Source organism: Melospiza georgiana, unplaced genomic scaffold (genome assembly GCF_028018845.1).
Source record: "Melospiza georgiana isolate bMelGeo1 unplaced genomic scaffold, bMelGeo1.pri scaffold_29, whole genome shotgun sequence".
NCBI classification, from domain to species: Eukaryota; Metazoa; Chordata; class Aves; order Passeriformes; family Passerellidae; genus Melospiza; species Melospiza georgiana.
In genome coordinates, this window is record NW_026652215.1 from 701,428 (window position 1) to 724,287 (window position 22,860).

The following is a 22,860-nucleotide window of genomic DNA, read 5'->3' on the forward strand; positions in this document are numbered from 1 at the left end:
TCCAGCTCCTTAAGGCATCACAACAGTCCAGGAGCAGGAATGTGGAGGAGTGAGTGCAGTGTATGAAAACAAACTACTGCTTCTCCCTTCTCCCCTGCGCTCTCAGAATCAAACTTAAAGGTGCAGAACTCATTTCTGGGCTAAACAGACTGATGGGGTACGAGCATCATGAAGTCACCCCAGGACACCCCTCTCAGGGTCAGGGGGTCCCGTCCCCGCCTCATCTCCGGGCTGCCGGGGGTCCCCCAGCTCCGGTATCGCCCCTTCCCCTCTCCCCGCCCCGGGGGTCCCCCGTTCCACAGCCCCGGCTCTCACGGGAATCCCCAAAACCAATGTCCCGCCCCGTCGGTACCGGGCCATCCCCACGTGGACCCCTGGAACCCTCCCGAGGGGCGATCGCGGCTTCTCTGCCCCCGAAAAAGCTCCTCTTAGGGAGCCCGGAGGTATCCGGGGCTCGAGTCCGGGATCTGCCGGCTCCGAACACTCTCCAAAAAATCCTCCCTGAGACCCCTGGCTGGAGCCGGGGCGAGCTCGGCCTCCGCCCTCACCTGCGGCTCGGGGCTGGGGGCGATGCTCCCGGGGCAGGGGGTGCTGCAGGCTCGGCGTGCGGGCGCTGCGAGCGCCGCGATTCTCCCGCTCCCGCTCCTCCTCTCCCTCCTCTTCCTCCCGCAGTTCCTCCGCTGCCAGCCCGGACCCCCCTTTCCCACCGCTCTGCCCCGCGGCCCCGCAGCACCGGCTGCTGGCTGGGGGAGCCCCCGATCGGCCCCAGGGCTGGGCAGGGGCTCGGGGACCCCCCCGGGGCGGATCCGTCCCCCGGCCCGAGCCCCAAATTCCGCTCCGGGGCCGCCGGGCTCTGCGGGCCCGCCTGGCAACCGGTGAGTCATCGGCGAGAAATGCTCTGGTTGGCTGGAAATTGGTTAGCGCCTCTTCTGATTGGCTGGAATTTTGAAAGGCGCTGCGCCCTGCGGGTGTCCCCGAGAGCTGCGGAGGCCGGGTTGGGGCTTTTTCCTCTTCCTTTCGCTCTGAGAACATTTCTGATTTCTTTCTCTCCCTCGCTCCTTTCCATTTCTTGTTCAGTACAATCCGAGTTCGAGCAGATCGACAGGTTGCGTTCTCACGGTGTCATTTGCACCTTCACTCAGGCGTGAGAACGTCGGAGAGCCCCCCAGCCCCGAGCACCCTCAGCGGTGAGAGGGACACAGAGCCCCTGGTCCCCAGCCCTGCACAGGCATTGCCTGAGGCCAGAGGGATGAAGACCCCCCGAGCATCCCCCAGAGGGAGGGGACAGAGACTGCCCCGAGCATCCCCTGGGCTGAGAGGGACAGAGACTGCCCCGAGCACCCCTGGTACAAGGTGAGAGGGAGGGAGACCCCCCAGGCATTCCCTGGGGTGAGAATGATGGAGACCCTCTGGGGAATGGCCTGGGGTGAAAAGGACAAACGCCTGGGGAATGGCCTGGGGTGACAGGGACAGGGACCCTCCCCAGCCCCTTCCAAGCATCCCCCAGGGTGAGAGGCACAGAGCGTCCCCTGGGCACCGGACAAAATAAACTTTGCAGAAATCAAACTTAACTCTGCATAAAATACTTCAATGAATATTTGCTTTTCCCACAAGTCACGTAATGAAAACGCAAACAAATCCCAAAATTTTATAAACTGACAATAGAAGCTGTTTTGTGGCAAATCTAAATTCTATTGGTCCTGCACAGCTCCAGCTCAGCTGCTGGCAGGTTCCAATAAAATAAAAGTGGAAATTAGGCCCAATACAGAATATGAAAAGGAAGGGGAAGCTCTGTGTAGCTGTCGCAAAGGTGACAGGGACAAAGAGAAAAATTATTCTAACATTTGACAAAGTCGCCCAGCCTGTGAAAAAGCGTGACAGGGACCGAGACCTCCCCTGGAGCAGGGCCAACTGTGACATTGTCCCCTGTGTGTGTGGCCTTCGCAGGGTGGGGGTTTTACACCTGAGCCAGTTTGGGTAAAGGGGGTGGTGTTCACCCACCCAAGCAGGGATTACCCCACTGTTTCAGGTTGCAATGCAAGATGTAACCAAATGCATGTTTTCAATCACCATCTTCATCAACTGCTATAAACAGGTGGGGTAGTGTTCTTTATGGCTTCCATGACTCATCCCTGATAATGCTCTCCAGGTGAGATATGTTCTGCTAATGGGCCATTGAGTGCCACTGCAGGACTGATAAAATTCCATCATACCATTGTGGGATGCTCCGCCCAGGGGGAGGATCCAAGCATTCCTACATGGATATAGGCTGAGGCTTTCAACATCAGGAGCAGCTCGCCTACTGGATTCCCAGAGGACAAGAGCTCTATAGCCACCATTGGACCTTCAGAGGAGGACCAGACCCTTCTACAGGATCACTCCTTCGACAGAATCACGTTGATCACTCCAACAGGACTGCAGCCACCATTTAATAAGACTGCTTCCACCACCCTGCCCAGCAGGGTGTCAGGTTATATCCTGACTCTGTCAGTTTAAGGCAGTGTTTCTGTATCATTGCCTTGATCCTTATTTTGTTATTGAATTGGAATTCGTGCCCGACCCAAGCGCTGCACTTGTGGCTCCAGCATTGCTTTCCAACAAAAACAGGGGAAGGCAAACCTCGTGCAGCTCATGGTATTTTAGAGTGTCTAAAACTCGCTAAGTCATTGATCTTAGAGGTGAGATGCATTTAGAACTCATGGCATGGAGAAGTAGTGCAAGATGGAAAAGGGGAAAACAGAAATAAACTGAGGAAAACATTTCAGATGATTTCTTTCTATTTTCATTTCACTTCTGGAAAGCTGTTTCAGTTTTCCAGGAATCTTCTCCATAGTCCTGTCTGCCCTTTTCAAAAACATTTCCTGGAGAATGAGGTCGAGCTCCTGTCACAAGATGTGCCACCAACTGCGGCTTCTCTTGGCTTTCCACACTGTGCCTGCAGCAGGACTATTGCAGCAAAGCAGGACAAAGGTTTGGAGAACTTGACAACTTGTCCTTTCTTTTCCTGGTGGACTGGGGAGTTGTGCTATGGGTAAGCTTTTCACTGTTCCTGTTCCAGGCTAAGAAAACAGGAGGTGGTACAAAGAATTGTTAGGGAATACAGGCCTGGCTGAATGCAGAGAAAGAATCTGCAGAGCCTGCAGCCACAAGTGGAGAGTGTTGTGATGATCATTCCAACCTGTCACTGGACATCTTGAAAATTATCTGGAATGTGAAAATGCTCTGACAGAGGGAGTTTGTTTCTGAATTCAGTGTGGATGATTCCACATCTGGTGCCTTGGTGCATAAATCAAGAGCACAATCAGTTCATGATAAGCACCAGAACAAGATGGACCTGTCAGAACAGCCAACTGAAACAATCTGAAAAGGAGAAATGCAGAGAATGACTTGGTGAATTTTGCCTGGAAGAAAGAGGAATTTTTTCTAATAATTATTAATACATTTTGGCTTTTGGTTTTCTTAGCAAGGCCATTTGCATCCCAGATTCGCCATGAAGTGAGAAGCCTGAGCTTGTGGAAGTGCCTGAAAGATGCCCTGTTCCTCTGCAGGGACATTCAGGCTTGAACAGGAGCCGGAACCCTCTCTGGGGCAGCCTCCTCCGAGCTGGAAATTGTGCCATGCTGGGAGAGGAGGAGGAGGGGGAGAAGGCTGGCGCTGTGTGGCAGGAGCAGGAGGTTTAGGCTGCAGGACATTCCATCTGCGCCACTGCCCCGCAATGGGCGGCCGTGCCCGGGGCTCTGGGCCTGGCCCCATGTGCGCTGAGCTCCCTGGGCTGGGCTCAGGTTCCCGCTGGGACTGGGCAGAGCCTGGGCTCAAACTGGGGGCAGCAGCAGTGCAAAACACCTCTGGGCATCTCCGCTTCCTGCTGCTGGGAAGGAGAAATGAAGCGAGTTGAGAAGTTCTGATTTCTGTTTCTCCTGATGGATTTTTAAATTTAATTCCACATTATGGAGGCAAATTCTGTGACAGCCTCTGTCAGTTTATTCTATTTCAACAACGCCAGCAACAGGGCTGTGTTTGAGTTCTGCAAATGTGGCCTGTGTGGCTTTAATTCCCCTCATCTTAGTGTTCAGGGGCTGGTGGGCATTCCAGTATCTGATGATCTTTATGCCTGTGACAAAAATACTGACTTCACTGTCATGAAAGCACCGTGGGTAGAACCAACTGAAAGAGGCACTTGCATTTTTATGGATAAAGTTCAAGTGGCAAGCAGAAGAGCGCCAAGAGCAGCCATGATCTGCAATTCCCAAGGCAAAGGTACCAGCAGCCTCCTCCTGTCACCTCAGGGTGAGTAAAAGAGTGTTGAAAACAGCGCTGGAACCTGATCCTTTCTTCCTTTGAGGGCTTACTCGGGGCAACACAGGCAGGCCCTGAGCAGTCAGGGCTGTGTGTGGGTGCTGGTTGCTCTGCTCCAGAATTGAGCTGGAAAAAGCCCTCGGGAGCCAAGGCAGGAGCAGGCGGGAAGGGGCCGGCGCTGCTGCTGCTCCTGGCCGGGAGCCCCGGCTGGGCCGGGCCGGCGCCCCCTGCGCTGCGGCTGCTGCTGCTGCCAGAGCCGGGCGGGACTCGGGGACAGGGAACAGACACGGGGGAACAGCAAAGGCCTGGCGGCTGCAGGGATGGTGGCACTGGGGCCGGGGCCAGCACAGAGCTTCAGCCTACAGTTAACCCTGAGGGAAACGCCGGGGAAAGGCTCCATTTCAGCCTTTCTGCACTTGTGGCTGTGAAGGGACTGAAATGAAAGCAGAACAAGTAGGGCCCAACCTGTTCTCCTGCCTTGGGTGGAGCCCCAAGCCTGAGGCTGAGAGGGGCTGTGAGGGGCTGTGAGGGGCCATCAGTCATGAGGTGTCATGAAGGGCCTTGAGAGGCCATGAGGGGCAATGGGGAACTCGGAGATGCCTTAAGGCCCTGTGAGGGGCCCAGGCCCCTCATGGAACCAAGGGTCCATCATGTCCCAACAGGGCCTTGTGTAACCAAATGGACCATGGTGACACTATGGAGCCTCATGGTATCACAGGTCCATTGTTACACAGCAGCCACAGCAGGAATGCAGAACCAAGGAGATCATTGTGACACTGCACAACTGTGCAAACCTGTGAGCCTACCAGGGAAAAGCCAGCAGAAATGCCCTGGAGAGACACACTGTAGGCTCTGGGCATTCCTCACAACTCAGGGCGAGGAAAGAGGCTTCCCCATGGTGCTCTGCAGCACTATGTTAATTTGTCCCAGTTCTGTACTCTCCCTTGGCCTTCTCTACCCCTTTAACTCTAATATGTTCATGTTCTGGTGAGTTCTCCCTTCCCTATTTTCCCACTGGTGTGTAACCCTACCCATCCACACTGGTATTTACTATTGGTCCCTTCCATGTGTACCGCCCCTGAACCCTCAGAGCATTGGATCCCCGGTGCTCTACTCTGCACCCTCTTTCCCTGTATTTGTACCCTGGACTCTCCTTTGTTTTTGTCTTTGGCCCCGGACACTTTCAGCATTTCTGTGTGTGTGTGTGTCTGTGTGTATGTGTGTCTGTCTGTGTCTATGTGCTGGTGCTCTCGTGGTTCCTACCCATTGGCACAAGAAACTCTGGGGGAAGGTTGTGTGCAGACCACCTCAGACTGCAACAATAACTCCCTTTTTTCATTTACTTTGTGGTGGGAATGAACCATTCTGTCTAATAATGATCAGAAAAAATCAGAGCTGTATTTATATAAATTTATCTGGTATTCAATCTTTAACCCTGGGGGGAAAATTGCATTAAAGTTCAATTCCACGTGTCTAATCTTTAACACCTTTGACAAAGTCTGGAGATGGGATTGGATGCAACTGCTCCCAGTCTCCTCTCTTAGAAGGAATTTTAGAAGTCTAGGGGCCCTGCAGGGGTTTGAGGATCCATGGTGCCTGCAGGATGTAATTTCTCCATCTCATGTCTCAGCAGGAGTTTCTCCAAAAAAGAAATAAAGGTTTTGCCTGAACTCCCACTGTGCCCATGACAGGAACCCCTGTGAGTGTCTGGGACATCCTGGCTCTTTGGCAGCCTGGGGACTCCTGGGATGTCACCGTGGAGCCCCCGTGAGTGCCTGTGACAGATTGGTGCCTTTGCATCACAAGGTCCCCTGGGATGTCACCATGGAATGGCTGTGACTGCCTCTGACCACAAGGCTCTTTACCATCCCAAGAAAGCCCAGGGAGGTCTCCATGGAGCCCCTGTCTGTGCCTGTGACATTCCAGCTCTGGAAGAGCCTGGAGACTCTTGGAAAGTCCCCACGGAACCCCTCTGAGTGCCTGTGACAAATCTGATCCTTAGCAGGCAACCATCACCAGGACCCTGTTGTTATGGTCAGTTTCCATGGCAACCATCCCCAGCCCCCTGTTGCTATGATCAGTTTCCATGGCAACCATCCTCAGCCCCCTGTTGCTGTGATCAGTTTCCGTGGCAACCATCACCAGACTCCTGTTGCTATGGTCAGTCCCTTGGCAGCTCCATGGAGACCCCATGCCAGGGATGGTTGCCATGGACACCAGCTCAGGCCTTCAGCCACAGCCCGTTGCCATGGCAACCATTGGCAGCCCCATCCCCAGGCTCATGGGATCCCAGAACCACAGAATTGGCTGAGCTGGGAGGGACCCATCAGGATCCTCCAGTCCAACTGCTGGCCCTGCCCAGAACACCCCAACAATGCCAGCCTGGGCCTGGCAGCGCTGTCCAAATGCTGCTGGAGCTCAGAGAGCCCTGGAGCTGGGACCCTTCCCTGGGGAGCCTGGGCAGGGCCCCAGCAGCCTCTGGGCAAAAACCTTTTCCTGACATCCAACCGGAGCCTGCCCCGACTCAGCTGCAGCCGTTCCCTCCACTACTGTCCCTGGGCACCAGAGGGAAAAGGTTCCCACAGCCCCAGCCAGGGACCCGCTCCCAAGGCTGTTGCCATAGCCACCAGGGCTGGGACCAGCTGGGATGCTCGGTTTCCAGGGGCCAGGGTTCAGGAATGGGATTCCCCAATTTCCTGCTCTTGCTAAAACCGCGCTGCCCTCACTGCCCTCCCACCTCCCATGGAAACCACAAAGGCAAAGATCCCGGTCTGGGATAAGAACAATTTTTTGGGAACAACAATGATATAAGGAACGAATGGAACAGAAACAATATTGAGAACAGAGTGTATAAATAAAACTGTTTACAGGGAAAACTAAAACACAACTTGCTGGGTCTGCCTTGCCACGTATTTCCTCCTGCCTGGAAAGCACACTCTTCTCCTCAGGGACAGAGAGAGAGACAGAGAGAGTGTCCCTTTCCTGTCCCTGGCAATGACCTGAGGTGGGAGTGAATGTAATGACACAGTCATGGCAAGACCCTCATGTTCTTCCATCCCACATCATGTCATTGGCAGAGGCAGGAAAAGGGACAGGTGTCTTCCTAGCATGGATCCGAAGGAAAAATGGATCACCAGGGCTCTTCCCAACATGGATCCTCCAACTATGGATGAAGTTGGGGCAGTGCACAAAAGTCCTCCTGCATTGGGGCATTGGCAGAGCTTCCCTTCCAGGTGCCTCCGTTGGTGTCTGGTTAAGACAGAGATCTGGGTGAAGCTTTTCCCACTCGGGGGACACTCGTAGGGCCTCTCCCTCTCCCCAGTGTGGATGTGCCGGTGCCTGATGAGGTTGGAGTTGTGCTTGAAGCCCTTCCCGCACTCAGGGCAGCACAAGGGCCTCTCATCCGTGTGAATCCGCTTGTGCCGGAGAAGACTGGAGCTGCTCTGAAACCTCTTCTGACACTGGGGACACTCGTAGGGCCCCTTCCCAGTGTGGATGCGTTGATGTATGACAAGGGCAGAGCTGGAGCTGAAGCCCTTCCCACATTCCCCACACTCATAAGGCCAATCCCCAGCGTGGATCCTCTGGCTGATCAGGGTGCTGCTCTGCCTGAAGCTCTTCCCACACTCGAAGCACTTGTGGAGCTTCTGCCCATCATGAAGCTGCTCATGGACTACCAGCTCTGAGTTCTGGCTGAAGCTCTGTCCACCTTCCTGGCTCAGGGTGGGTCTTTCCTCCTCAGAGAACCCTGGGTTGGGTTTGGAGCACCTCCTCCTCATGGGGGATCTCCACGGCTTTTCCTCCCCATTGGATTCTTTTCCCATGGAGCCACTCAAACCGGTCTCTTCCATGTGGTTCTGCTGTGGGAATTTGTTGTTCCTGATCTTGATCCTCAGCTCCTTCTCTGGTAGAGTAAGGACAAGCACAGGATGGGATTTCCCTCCGTGAAGAGGGATGGGGAAGGAGATCCCCACAGTGCATTCCCAGCAGGATGGCATTGGCAGCGGGGTTGTCCTGCATAGAGGGGATTTTCTGGGCTGGGAGATGGAGCAGGAGAGAGGGGGAAAGGGGCACTGACTTCCTCCTCACCTGCCTGGGTGTCCTGGGGCATCCTCATCTTCCTTGAGGTGTCTTCCCCCATCTGGCCAAGTTTTAGGAATGGGATATTCCTAAAACAAGGGAGGAAAACAAGGCATGAGCACAATGAGCTTTGTACTGGTTTAAAGGCAAACCTGAGGAAGAGTCTAAGCCAGAATTCAAATTCAGTAACAAAATAAGGATCAAGGCAATGATACAGAAACAGTGCCTTAAACTGACAGAGTCAGGATATAACCTGACACCCTGTTGTTCAGGGTGGTGGCAGCAGTCCCAGTAAATGGTTGTGCAGTCCTGTTGGAGAGATGAACACGATTCTGTCGAAGCAGTGATCCTGTAGAAGGGTCTGGTCTTCCTATGGAGGTCCAGTGGTGGTTAGGGAGTTCTTGTCCTCTGGGAATCAAGTAGGCAAGCTGCTCCTGGTGTAGCAAAGTGTTAGCTTATATCCAGGTAGGAATACTTGGATCCTCCCCCTGGGCGGAGCATCCCACAATGGGAGGATGGAATTTTATCAGTCCTGCAGTGACACTCAATGGCCCATTCACAGGAGATATCTCCCCTGGAGGGCGTTATCAGGGCTGAGTCATGGAAGAGATAAAGAACACTTCCCCACCTGTTTATAACAGTTGCTGAAGGTGGGGATTGAAAACATGCATTTGGTTACATCTTGCATGGCAACCTGAAGCAGTGGGGTAATCCCTGCTCAGGGGGTGAACACCACCCCCCTTACCCAAACTGGCTCAGCTGTAAAACCCCCACCCCAAAGAGGCCACACACACAGGGGACAATGACACACTTGGCCCCCTCCAGGGGAGGTCTGTTTCACAGGCTGGGGGACTTTGCCAAATGTTAGAATAATTTTTCTCTTTGTCCCTGTCACCTTTGCGACAGCTACGCATAGCTTCCCCTTCCTTTTCATAATCCGTATTGGGCCTATTTTCCACTTTTCTTTTTTTAGAATGTGCCAGCAACTGAGCTGGAGCTGTACAAGACCAAAGGAATTTGGATTTGCCACAAAATAGCTTCTATTATAAGCTTATAAAATTTTGGGATTTATTTGCCTTTCCATCACAAGTGACTTGTGGGAAAAATAAATTCAAGGCATTTTATCTACGGTCAATTTTGATTTCTGACAAGAAAAAACATTACTTTGTCTGGTGCCCAGGGGATGCTTGTGAAGCCTCTGTTCCTCTTGCCCTGGGAGATGCTTGGGGGGGTTTTTTCCTGTCCCTGTCACCCCAGGCCATTCCCCAGGGGGTCTCCATCATTCTCACCCCAGAGAATGCCTGGAGGGTCTCCCTCCCTCTCACCCCTGTGCCAGGGGGTACTCAGGGCAGTCTCTGTCCCTCTCAGCCCAGAGGATGCTCGGGGGTCTCTGTCCCCTCACCCTGGGGGATGCTCAGGGGGTCTCCATCCCTCTGGCCTCAGGCAATGCCTGTGCAGGGCTGGGGACCAGGGGCTCTGTGTCCCTCTCACCGCTGAGGGTGCTCGGGGCTGGGGGGGCTCTCTGACCTTCTCACACCTGGGGAGGCCGGGGGGTCTCTGTCCATCTCAGCCCTGCTGTGACCCCACCCAAACATCATCGGGCTCAGAGGGACAGAGACACCCCCAAACCCCCAGAAGGGCTGAACCTGGGATTTGGTTTGGGGCTGAGGATTTAGGAAGGGGCTGGAATTGGGGCTGGGATTGGAGTTGGGGTTGAGATTTGGATTAGTGCTGGGATTGGGGTTAAGGCTAGACATGGGATTGGCTTTAGGGCTGGGGTTGGGGTTGGGTCTTGGGATAGATGAGTCTGAAACTGGGATGAGAATAAATACAGAACTGTGAGTGTGTCTAAATGTGGAGTGAGACTGAGACCAGGATCAGGGTTTGGGATTGAGCTTACCCAGAGCCCAATGATGTTTGGGTGGGGTCACAGCAGGGCTGAAAGGGACAGAGACCCCCCCGGCCTCCCCAGGCGTGAGAAGGTGGGAGAGCCCCCCCAGCCCCGAGCACTCTCAGCGGTGAGAGGGACACAGAGCCCCTGGTCCCCAGCCCTGCACAGGCATTGCCTGAGGCCAGAGGGATGGAGACCCCTTGAGCATCCCCCAGGGTGAGGGGACAGAGACCCCCGAGCATCCCCTGGGCTGAGAGGGACAGAGACTGCCCTGAGTACCCCCTGGCACAAGGGTGAGAGGGAGGGAGACCCTCCAGGCATTCTCTGGGGTGAGAATGATGGAGACCCCCTGGGGAATGGCCTGGGGTGACAGGGACAGGGACAACCCCCCCAAACCCCTGCCAAATATCCCCCATGGCGAGAGGCACAGGGACCCCTCGAGCATACCCTGGGCACTGGACAAAATAATTTGGCAGAAATCAAACTTGACTCTGCATAAATCACTTTGATGAATATTTGATTTTCCCACAAGTCAGATGTGATGAAAATGCAAACAAATCCCAAACATTAATAAACTGACAGTACAAGCCATTTTGTGGCAATTCCAAGTTCCACTGGTTCCTGCACAGCTCCAGCTCAGCTGCTAGCACGTTCTGATAAAAGTGTAAATTCAGCCCAATACAGATATCATTAAAAGGAAAGGAAACTCTTTGTAGCTGTCACAAAGGCGACAGGGATGAAGAGAAAAATGATTCTCACATTTCGCAAAGCACTGAAGCATGGGAATTCAGGAGTTATTTGGGAATTTAGCTACTTGAGCTGAGCTTCTTGTAGGACTTTTAGCAGCGTTATGTTCCTCACCATGGGGTGAATGAACCTTGTCAGTCTCGCTCGTATCATTTGCTCCCTTTCCTCCTGTGATTTTAAAAAACATTTCAAGGAAGGATGTCGCAGACATTTTTTCATAAAATCCTCTCTTTTAGGATTTGTCCTTTCTGGGAAGCTGAGCCCCCAGAAGAAAAATACAAACAATAATTATCTGTTGATGTGGAATGTAACAGGAGCATCTGTGATTGGTCTTCTGTGAGTGTTTGGATTTGCTGACCACTCACGGGAGAGTTGGTCCTTGCTTTCTGCTGGACACAGAACTTTGTTATTCGTTCTTTTCTTTCTATTCTTAGCTTAGCAAGCCTCTGCAACTTTTCTCTTTATTCCTTTTAGTATAGTTATAATGTATTATATATCATATATCAATAAATCCAGCCTTCTGATCATGAACCAAGATTCTCATCCACTTCTCTCACCCTGAAGACCTTCATCAGGTCGCTGTAACAGAAGGACAACAAAATATTTTCTTTACTCTCCAGGCCCACAAAGGCGATTTACCTCATTGGTTCTCCCATAAGTCACTCAGAGGAAGCTGCAGCCCAGTTTCAAAGAGTTCCTCCAGAGAGAACCACAACTTCCTCAGAGGAGGGAACCATGCTGTTGTCAAAGGCACTTGGGGTCAGAGAACAGTGCCTAAACTCACTGTGCAAAAATAATTTCACAGTCTGGTGAGTCTGGTTAAGAAAAGTGTTAGAGAGATTCCTCTGCCCCAATTAAGGTGATAATGAGACCAAACCCAAAATGAATTTTATTGAAAAGTAAATGGGATAGAAAAGGGGGGACAGGAAGGGAATGACATGAAAAAGAGCCCTCCCCTCCCAAGTGTGACATTGTCCCCTGTATGCGTGGCATTCCCAGGGTGAGGGTTTTACAGCTGAGCCAGTTTGGGTAAGGGGGGTGGTGTTCACCCCCTGAGCAGGGATTACCCCACTGTTTCAGGTTGCCATGCAAGATGTAACCAAATGCATGTTTTCAATCCCCACCTTCAGCAACTGTTATAAACAGGTGGGGCAGTGTTCTTTATCTCTTCCATGACTCAGCCCTGATAACGCCCTCCAGGGGAGATATCTTCTGTGAATGGGCCATTGAGTGTCACTGCAGGACTGATAAAATTCCATCCTCCCATTGTGGGATGCTCCGCCCAGGGGGAGGATCCAAGCATTCCTACCTGGATATAACCTGACACTTTGCTACACCAGGAGCAGCTCGCCTACTGAATTCCCAGAGGACAAGAACTCCCTAACCACCACTGGACATCCAGAGGAAGACCAGACCCTTCTACAGGATCACTGCTTTGACAGAATCGTGTTCATTTCTCCAACAGGACTGCACCACCATTTACTGTGACTGCTGCCACCACCCTGAATAACAGGGTGTCAGGTTATGTCCTGACTCTGTCAGTTTAAGGCAGTGTTTCTGTATCATTGCCTTGATCTTCATTTTCTTTTAAATTGTAATTCTGGTTTAGACCCTCCCCAGGTTTGCCTTCAAACCAGTACAAAAGACAATGTGCGCACCCTTTGTTTTCTTCCCAGAACAGGATTTCCCATTCCCAAACTTTGATTGGATGGAGAAGGAGGCTGTGAGGAAGAGGAAGGATCCCCAGGACACCCAGATAGATGAGGAGGAAGTCAAATCCTATATCACTCTCTCTCCTGCTCCATCTCCCAGCCCAGCACAGCCCCTGGCTGCAGGACAACCTTGCTGCCAACGCCATCCTGCCAAGGATGCACTGTGGGAATCTCCTTCCCCTTCCCTCTGGCATGGAGGCAAATCCCATCCTGTCCTTGTCCTTCCTTCCCCAGGGAAGGAACTGAGGATGGAGACCAGGGAGGAAAAATCTGCATGGCAGAACTTCGTGAAAGAGGCCGTTTTGAGTGATTCTAACGCACAGGAATCCAACAGGGAAGAAAAACCTCAGACATCCCCCATGAGGAGGGGCTCCAAACCCAGCCCAGGGTGCTTTGAAGAAGAAAGAGCCACCCTGAGCCAGGAAGGTGGGCAGAGCTTCAGCCAGAGTTCAGAGCTGGTGGTCCATGAGCAGCTTCATGATGGGGAGAAGCCCCACAAGTGCTTGCAGTGTGGGAAGAGCTTTAGGCGGAGCTCCCACCTGATCAGGCACCAGAGGATCCACACCAGGGAATGGCCCCACAAGTGTGGGGAGTGTGGGAAGGGCTTCAGCTACAGATCCAACCTTGTGACCCACCAACGCATCCACACTGGGGAGAAGCCCTACGAGTGTCCCCAGTGTCAGAAGAGGTTTCCGAGCAGCTCCAATCTCCTCCAGCACCAGCGGATTCACACTGAGGAGAGGCCCTTCCTCTGCCCTGAGTGCGGGAAGGGCTTCAAGCACAACTCCAACCTCATCAAGCACCGGCGCATCCACACAGGGGAGAGGCCCTACGAGTGTCCCCAGTGTGGGAAGAGCTTCACCACCAGCTCTCACTTGACCAGACACCAACGGAGCCACCAGTAAGGGATCCCTGCAAATGCCACAAATGCAGGAACAGCTTCATCCACCACTCCAGCTTCATCCCCCATGGGAGAACCCACATTGGGAAGAACCCTGGTGATCCATGTTCCCCATGATCCATGCTGGGAAGACACCTGTCCCTTTCCCTGCCCCTACCAGTGTCATGATGTGGCATTGAAAAACATGAGGGTCTTGCCATGGCTGTGTCATTACATTCACTCCCACCTCAGAGAATTTCCAGATGCAGAAAAGGGACACTCTCTCTCTCTCTCCCTGAGAAGAAGGGTGTCATTTCCAAACAGGGGAAATTGTGGCCAGGAAGACCCAGTTAGTTGTGTTTTGGTTTTCCCAGTAAACTGTTTAATTTATCCCTTCTGTTATCAATATTGTTTCAGTTCTGTTTGTCCCTTATCTTGTTTGTGTTCCTAATAAATTGTTCTTATCCTAGCCCGGACCTTTGCCTTTGTGCTTTTCATGGGAGGGCAGAGAGGGCAGCGCGGTTTTAGCAAGAGCAGGAAATTGCGGAATCCCATTCTGGACCCCAGGCCCTGGAAACCGAGCATCCCAGCTGGTCCCAGCCCTGGTGGCCATGGCAACAGCCTTGGGAGCGGGTCCCTGGCTGGGGCTGTGGGAACCTCTTCCCTCTGGTGCCCAGGGACAGGAGTGGAGGGAACGGCTGCAGTTGAGTCGGGGCAGGCTCAGGTTGGATGTCAGGAAAAGGTTTTTGCCCAGAGGCTGCTGGGGCCTGCCCAGGCTCCCCAGGGAAGGGTCCCAGCTCCAGGGCTCTCTGAGCTCCAGCAGCGTTTGGACAGCGCTGCCAGGCCCAGGCTGGCATTGTTGGAGTGTCCTGTGCAGGGCCAGCAGTTGGACTGGAGGATCCTGATGGGTCCCTCCCAGCTCAGCCAATTCTGTGGTTCTGGTATCCCATGAGCCTGGGGATGGGGCTGCCAATGGTTGCCATGGCAACGGGCTGTGGCTGCAGGCCTGAGCTGGTGTCCATGGCAACCACCCCTGGCATGGGGTCTCCATGGAGCTGCCAAGGGACCGACCATAGCAACAGGGGGCTGTGAAGGTCCACCCGAAATAAACGGGTGACGAATGATTTTTGGGTGCAAAAATAACCAACAAGAGGCACAGGGGTTTTGCAGTAACAAATCAACAAGGTGCAATTTATTGATTATAACCACAGCTAAATATGCATTTGGTTAAGGGATCCGGGGAAGAGAAGGGTAAGACAAGGAAAAAAAAAGGGAGGAAAGAAGGTCAGGGAATGGGGTATAGCTACCAAGACGTGATGTCTTCGGGGTCCCGCCGCCGAAACTCGCTGGTACACGTCTTGGGGAGATCTCAAAGGACAGTCGGGCCGAACCCCAATATATATACTGTTCTTGGTTGGGGGAAGGTAACTGAAATTAGGTTTCCATGGAGGGGAGAAGTCCATTGTTTTCATGGCTGAATGCTCACATGTACGTTAAGTTTTCCCCCTCCCTGAGTTGGGAGGGAGTACAGTCCCAGTCTCTGGAAGGAGGTTGCCATGGGGGTGCCATGGGGGTGTCAATAGGGTGCCAGAGGGGTTCTTGGTTCCTTGATGAGGAGATTCGCATCTCTGTTGGTCTGTCACGGTGGTTGAAGACAGGCAAGAGGGGTCTTCTCATGGAGCGGGGGGGAGCCACCCCAGAGCTCAGTCCAGCCGGGCCAGGAGTTTGGAAGAAAGTCCAGTTCAATTGTCCAGAAAAGGGCAGCATGCCCCCTTCGAGTACAGCATGGCGTGTTCTGCAAGCATCACTTGTGAACACACTAGATAAGCAGGAGACTTTCTTTCCCAACCGGCTTAGCACTTTTAACTCTTCGGTAGTCTTTTCTCATGACAATTGTGAGGCAAAAAATGAAGGATTTTCGGATGGACTTCTACACGACCCCGTGACTCACGATTGTCTTGAGGAATCTTCATCAGCAGAGCTCTAGAGTGTCTTCGAAACTCGTTGCACGTTGGTAGCATAACCCCGGAAAAGTAGGGATGACAGGAGAGAGGGGATAAAAGGGGAAGAGAAGGAAAAGAAAAAGGGAAAAGGGGAACCAACAAACATAAACATAATTATTATTGATCATCATAACAACTTCACACGTGGTTATTTTTTATAACGATTTCAAAAAATTATGATTAATTTTAACAATTTCAAAAAATATTCATCACTGAAAGCAATATCATTTGTTTAACAATTTCAAAATGATTAAAACAAATCACAAATAATCAAAACAACAAACAAATCATAATATTATCATCGTCTTTTAAAATTATTTTCTAAAAATTAAAGTAACTTTCTGCAAATCATACTTGATATTTAAGAAGTTGTTCTAAGGCACATATGCTTGATTCATAACCGTTTCGTATCAAGTGTTTTGGGGACATCTATTGTATTGAGTACATCAGCTAAGCGGTGTGCATTGACTACAGCTGACAGTCTCTTAAGCTTTTTCATCATTCTCCAATTCAAAATGAATAGGGCTGCTGACAAGATAAAGCCAAGCGTAACTAGGATCAAAAGAACAACAATTGGATGGCACACACTGTTCAGAACACCTGTGGCAGTAGGTGACCACCCAAAGAGAGTATCCCACCACCTATGCTCAGCATCTTGCTTTACCCTCTCCATAACCCGGTGTATTTGTCTCACGTTGTGATGAACAGTCACCAGGTTCTTCTGTCCGCTCTCCTTGATTTTCTCGAGGATGTCAATCAGGTCTTGATGGAGCAATAGTTGTCTCACGAGGGTGAGGTTCATTCTAATAGGAGTGGGCATCAGCTTCTGGATCAGCGTGTAGTTGGATTGCAGTAGGTGGTGAGAAGTAACTGGAGCTTCATAAGAGAAATCGCATCCTACTATCTTAGTAAAGTTACAAGCACAAAAATTTGAATGATTCTTTGCATCTACTACAACATCTTCTACAAAGACAGAATCACATGTGGTTCTAAAGCATGCACAGCCATTGCCTATGTATATAAGAGCTGTCTGGGTATCCTCATGTGGACGAATTTTGAAATGACAGATATTTTGCTCTACGTCTAAACAAATATTTGATCTATGATTGCATTGCTTTCACAGATGAACTCTTGTTGTTCTCGGACAACACAAGTTTCCAGGTTAACAGTTTGCCATTTGTCATCAACCTGACGGGCCCATCCCCTATGTTCAGTAGGATAGAGAACAGCTCCATCATGGTTTAATCCTAATGCAATAACAGGGAAGACCAAATGTACAGAGGCATTGCGTATGGTTAGGACAAAAGCAGTGGCTGTGTTTGAAATGGGATCATAGGTAAAGTTCACCAGGTTCCACCAGGATTGGAATTCTCTTTCAAATTCAGTGGCACTGTCCCAGATTATTTTCCGAATTTCTGTGGGGAAGGTGCCTTCCTCGCCCTCTCTTATAATTGCAGCAGAGACAGATTGCATCCACAATTGTGCCTGGATACAGCTGAGGGCTAAGGAAACATTGTTCTGTGTAGCACTAAGTGCATCAATTACCAATTTGTGATCATCCACATTCACTCTTTCCCAATTTGGTAATATGCTTGATAGCAGTCTCTGGTGTGTTCGCAAAAGCCAATAAGAATGACTGCAGTAGTTGCTGTAATTTGGTCAAATCTCTAATTGTGGCAGCCAATTTATTCAAGTTCAATTAATTTACATGTTATGTATAATATCATCACCTGGTGTTACCATAAGGGGAAGGAAAAACATTATTTCTGTTGTTCATCACTAGTGTTATCATGGTTTGTCAGGTCTTCATGTCCCTCGGAGTTCTTCTGAAAAAGTAAACACAACAGACTCTGCCACGAAGAGGCAGAAAAGGTTAGAACAATGGAATTGCCAGAGAGGTTTTGAACAGCAGTGGTACTTCCCCTACAGCAGCAGGGGGTCCACCAAAAACAGGTTGTCCAGGGTAATGCCCTGGGTTCTTGAAATCATCTGCTCCCTTTAGTGAAGGAATTGTGCTTGGAGCTGTTGGGCAAAAAGCAGTGATTTTGGAACACTCATTTACCCCCCATCTATAGTAAGAGGTGTGAGAAGTCCATTTAATCTTTTCACCTTCTGCCCTATCCTGCACACTTTTGACAGTAAAGTGAGAAACATTACCAGATTGAATTTCCTGTGGGTTTAGGAAAATCCCAAACCATCCCTGCATTGCTTTAACAGTATTATCTCCTGTACCTCTTTTAAAAGCATCAGCCTGGAGCAACCCAAATATAAACATAGCATAGGACTTGGTGTTAATACAGACAAGAAAGTAATTCTGTCCCTCACTTTGGAAAATACTCCAAACAGTTAACAGTTCCCCAATCTGGGCATTGTCCTGTTCCTCTCTGTTAGCAGAAGTGGGGGAGAGAGGAGGGGTTGCTTTAGTCACAGAGGCAGGTTTATTTTGGTTGCTACCCAAGCTCCCAGTTTCTTGGATTGCCCAGTTCTCCTCTATCTCCCTGGGAGCCAAGCCAACCACAAACACCCCTTCCCAGGTAGTGTACCTTTTCTCAGCATCTTTGAAACCATAGGAATAAAATCCAACAGGCTTTGTCAGACCCTCGGGACCCTGCTGCCAAATGTCTACTGAAAGTTGTGAGGAGGCAAATCCCCACTCCACCTGAAAGGGGTCTGTAGGATAGATAGGGTCCAGTGCTTGGTGAGCTGTCACTTCAAGAATCAGCAATTGCAATTTTTCCTTCTGAGAAGAAGTCCAATCCCATTTTATTCTTTTTCTCAGCAAGTCATAAAGGGGAACAAAAGGGTCATTCTGGTTACTAAGAAGTTTATCTGGTCTTTCTATAGGAGACAGAGCTACTATGGTTTTCTGAAGGAGAATTGCTGTAGGTTTAAGTGTTCCCGGAAGCCTTTGAGTTAAAGAGGTCATAATTTCAGGCTTTACAGGTGATTGGATTGGAGATTCAAAACCAGGAATTAATTTCTTTTCATGAATCAATTGCAGGCAGCCGGATTTGTGAATGTTTTCCAGGAGTTGGTCAAGGGTACCAACCAAAGGGTCTCTCCTTTCCAAGGGGTTAAGCCCCTCAGCCCAATGAGCTGTGTGCTGATTTGGGGACCATGGGATGCATCTGTCTGCTGTTGTTAGGAACACCCCATGTCTCCAGCACCTGCCGGCTTCTTGTTCTGACAAAAGAATCTGATCTCCCCCAGTGAGAGACACTTGACAAATGTGTTCTGTTTCAGATTTTGGGGGGAGAAGCCCGTACTGCTTTGCAAGTTTTGTTAATTCAGTAGCAGTGGACGGGATTTCTTTAGTGGTTTTGTGCGGGCTAAAACCTTCATTATTGATATAGTTGTATTCTGTTTTAATTAGAGGTTTTATGTTGTTACAGCAGTGTTTCCCACAATTTTTCATCAGGGTTAATTCTGTTTGAGAACAATTTTGACTAGTGTGAGGAGTTTCTTTCTCCTCTGTTTCTTTTGAGGAATCAGAGTTCTGTGAATTTTTAACATGTTCCTCTCTCAGGGCAGTCCGTAACAAGTTATTTACATTTCTTTCTTCATCCAATTGTTTTTGCAAAACTTCAACTAAGTTTTGGAGGGAGTCTATGATAGCATTTTCCTCACTTTTTCGCTTAAAGCGAGTTTCTATGGCTGCTGTGAGACAGGCACCCAAGACTGAGCAGAGGATGGTTTTATTTTTGCCCAGTTTAAATTTTGTTTCATGTTGCAAAGAAGATATTCTATCAATAACATTTTCTAAGTTAAACCAATTGCAGTTTGCCCATCCTTCTCCCTCCGGAGAAGGTGTGGCATTGTATTTAGCAAGCAGAGCATAAAATTCAGCTTTACCTTTTGCACTGAAGTTTTTAGTCATTTTGTGAGGGGACCAAAGCTACACCAGGGAGTTAACTTAAGTTACACAAATCACACAGCCTTTCCACTGTCCCCTTGCTTCCCTGGGTAGTTGAAGAGACAGAATCAGTCTGGGAGGCCCTGTGAGGTTGCTTCAAATTTGTCTCTTCCTTCCCAGACAGTACAGATACGCACTCACATGAACACATACACACAGAAATGTTTTCTTTGTGAGGAGACCAGAACCTAGAACAGGGAAAAAGCCACTCAGCCTTTGCCGGGCCGCCCCTCGCTCCCTGTGTAGGTGAAGGGACAATATCTGTCTAAAAGGCACTGCTTAATTACTTCAAGTCTGCCCCTTCCCTTTTAGACAGTCCAGGTACAAAAAATACAGCAGTAAAAAACAGTAACAGGTTCAAATTCACCTCAAAAACAACAGTAACAGGTTCAGATTCAATTCAAATACAACAACAACAACAACAACATTATCAATATCAGTAACAGCATCAATATCAGGACCAGTAGATGTATCAGTGTCAGTGTCCGTGCCGGTAAAATCAGTAACAGAAGTGACAGTGACAATTTCCCCTGCTTTTGCACCGAAAAAATCTTTTGTGTCAATTCTGGAGCCTGTGTGCTCAATCGAGCGTGAGATTTGGCTTTGGCATGTGTAGTCTGCGAGAGGTTACAAACTACACAAAACCTGCAAAATCTCACTGGCTGCTGGAATCCTTGTCCGTGACGCCAATTATGTGAAGGTCCGCCCGAAATAAACAGGTGACGAATGATTTTTGGGTGCAAAAATAACCAACAAGAGGCACAGGGGTTTTGCAGTAACAAATCAACAATGTACAATTTATTGATTATAACCACAGCTAAATATGCGTTTGGTTAAGGGATCCGGGGAAGAGAAGGGTAAGACAAGGAAAAAGGGAGGAAAGGAGGTCAGGGAATGGGGTATAGCTACCAAAACGTGATGTCTTCGGGGTCCCGCCGCCGAAACTCGCTGGTACACGTCTTGGGGAGTACTCAAAGGACAGTCAGACCGAACCCCAATATATATACTGTTCTTGGTTGGGGGAAGGTAACTGAAATTAGGTTTCCATGGAGGGGAGAAGTCCATTGTTTTCATGGCCGAATGCTCACAGGCACGTTAGGTTTTTCCCCCTCCCTGAGTTGGGAGGGAGAACAGTCCCAGTCTCTGGAAGGAGGTTGCCAGGGGGGTGCCATGGGGGTGCCATGGGGGTGTCAATAGAGTGCCAGAGGGGTTCTTGGTTCCTTGATGAGGGGATTCGCATCTCTGTTGGTCCGTCACGGTGGTTGAAGACAGGCAAGAGGGGTCTTCTCATGGAGCCGGGGGGAGCCACCCCAGAGCTCAGTCCAGCCAGGTCAGGAGTTTGGAAGAAAGTCCAGTTCAATTGTCCAGAAAAGGGCAGCATGCCCCCTTCGAGTACAGCATGGCGTGTTCTGCAAACATCACTTGTGAGCACACTAGATAAGCAGGAGACTTTCTTTCCCAACCGGCTTAGCAGCTTTAACCCTTCGGTAGTCTTTTCTCATGACAATTGTGAGGCAAAAAATGAAGGATTTTCGGATGGACTTCTACAACTGGGAACTTCACACTCCATACCGCCCCCAATCAAGCGGCCAGGTGGAGAAAATGAATCATTTGATTAAGCAGCAAATCATAAGACTGGGGCAGGAAGCTAATCTACCCTGGCCCCAAGCTCTTCCACTAGCACTATTGCGAATTCAAACAAAACCTCGAGCTAAAGAAAAGTTGAGCCCTTTTGAAATACTCTATAGAAGACCATATGGAATACAAAAGGGACTGTCCACCCATATTGGAGAGGTAACACTAGCCACCTACATGGTGGCCTTAAACCAACAGCTCAAGAAAATTGAGAAACATGTGGCTGGAACTCGGAGCCGGGGGTTAGATGGGCCAGTACATAACATACAACCTGGAGATTATGTATATCTTAAGTCTCTTACAGAAAAGACCTTGGAACCACAGTGGGAGGGACCGTTCCAAGTGCTCCTCACCACCTTCACTGCAATCAGAATCAAGGAGCAGAACGCCTGGATTCATCGCTCTCGGGAGAAGAAGGCCCAGAAACCCCTTGAGGAGTGACGCCAGGAGACAATGAACTGAGACTAAAACTTACTTGGGCAAAATGAGTATATTGCGGTCGGGAGTAGCTCATATTTTAGTTTGTAGAATTGTTTTGTGTGTAATCATAGCTGAAGTTTTAGAACTTGAGAGTACCTTTATTCAGAGCAATGCTGAATGGCCTTGGTCCCAGACGTCTAATCAGTATACTGGATCCATGGGAAAACCTTCTGAGATAAAGGATTTAAACCTATCCACTGTGGTAATTCATGGAGATCAGGTATATGAGGAGCAGGAATGGCAGGAACAGAAACTGTGGACACTTCAAGGGATAAGAGGGTAATTAATCAAGGTAGGGTGCCGGATGATAAATGGGACGGCTTATGAGAGACCAAATGAAATTAGTGTCTCAGCCTCTCCTGGTGCATATGAACACCAGGAAATCTGTGATAGCCTAAATGAATCAGACTACTGGTGTAATTTCACCTTAATACAGCCTGTAGAAATAACTTGCCTTTGGGCACAAGATGATATCGGGCTTTCATTTAAATTCAAAGTAGACACTACACCTTTTACCACAGCAAGACCCTATACAGCCCACAGCAAGACTCAAATAGTTCAGACTCAACCCAAACTTGAACCTGAGGTGTATGGAATAGGCCCCTAGGTAGTAAGGAATGTGGGTGAGCAACAACTATTATTCAATCCAGAATGGTCTCTCAAACGTGTGGTGTTGATAATGCAAATTAACATCTCAAAAATCCAACCAGCCTGCTCCTTCTTCCTAAAAACTTCCTTTGAGGGCTGGACAACATGGTTACAAAAACAGGCATATCTCAGGAGCAGAACAAGAAAGGATCTAACTGGCATATTAGGGACAGGATTAGGAGTTTTAAATGGAATTGATTCAGAAATACTGATGAATAAACTGGCTGCTGCAGCAGGTAGCCTAACAAAATTGAAGCAACCCTTGCAGTCATCTCTATTGGCATTAGGAACTAGCCAGTGGCAGATTTCAAAAGTACTGTCAAAGTGGGAAACGGCCGGGGACCAAGACCACAAGCTGATAGTAGAAGCACTTAGTACAGTTCAAGATAATGTGTCTTTAGCTTTCAGTTGTATACAAGCACAGTTATGGGTGCAGGCAACAGCAGCTTTGATCATACGGGAAGGGAGTGAAGGTAATTTTCCAGCTGAAATTCGGAAGGTTGTGTGGGATAATGCAATTGATTTTGAAAGGAAGTTTCAATCTTGGTGGACTATGGTGAATTTCACCTATGATC

General features: G+C 49.7%; 1 pseudogene; it reads left to right on the forward strand.

Moving 5' to 3' along the window:
- The first annotated feature begins 3,490 nt into the window (after positions 1-3,490).
- LOC131096331 (zinc finger protein 239-like) overlaps positions 3,491-22,860 on the forward strand; it is a 123,622-nt pseudogene continuing 104,252 nt past the window's right edge.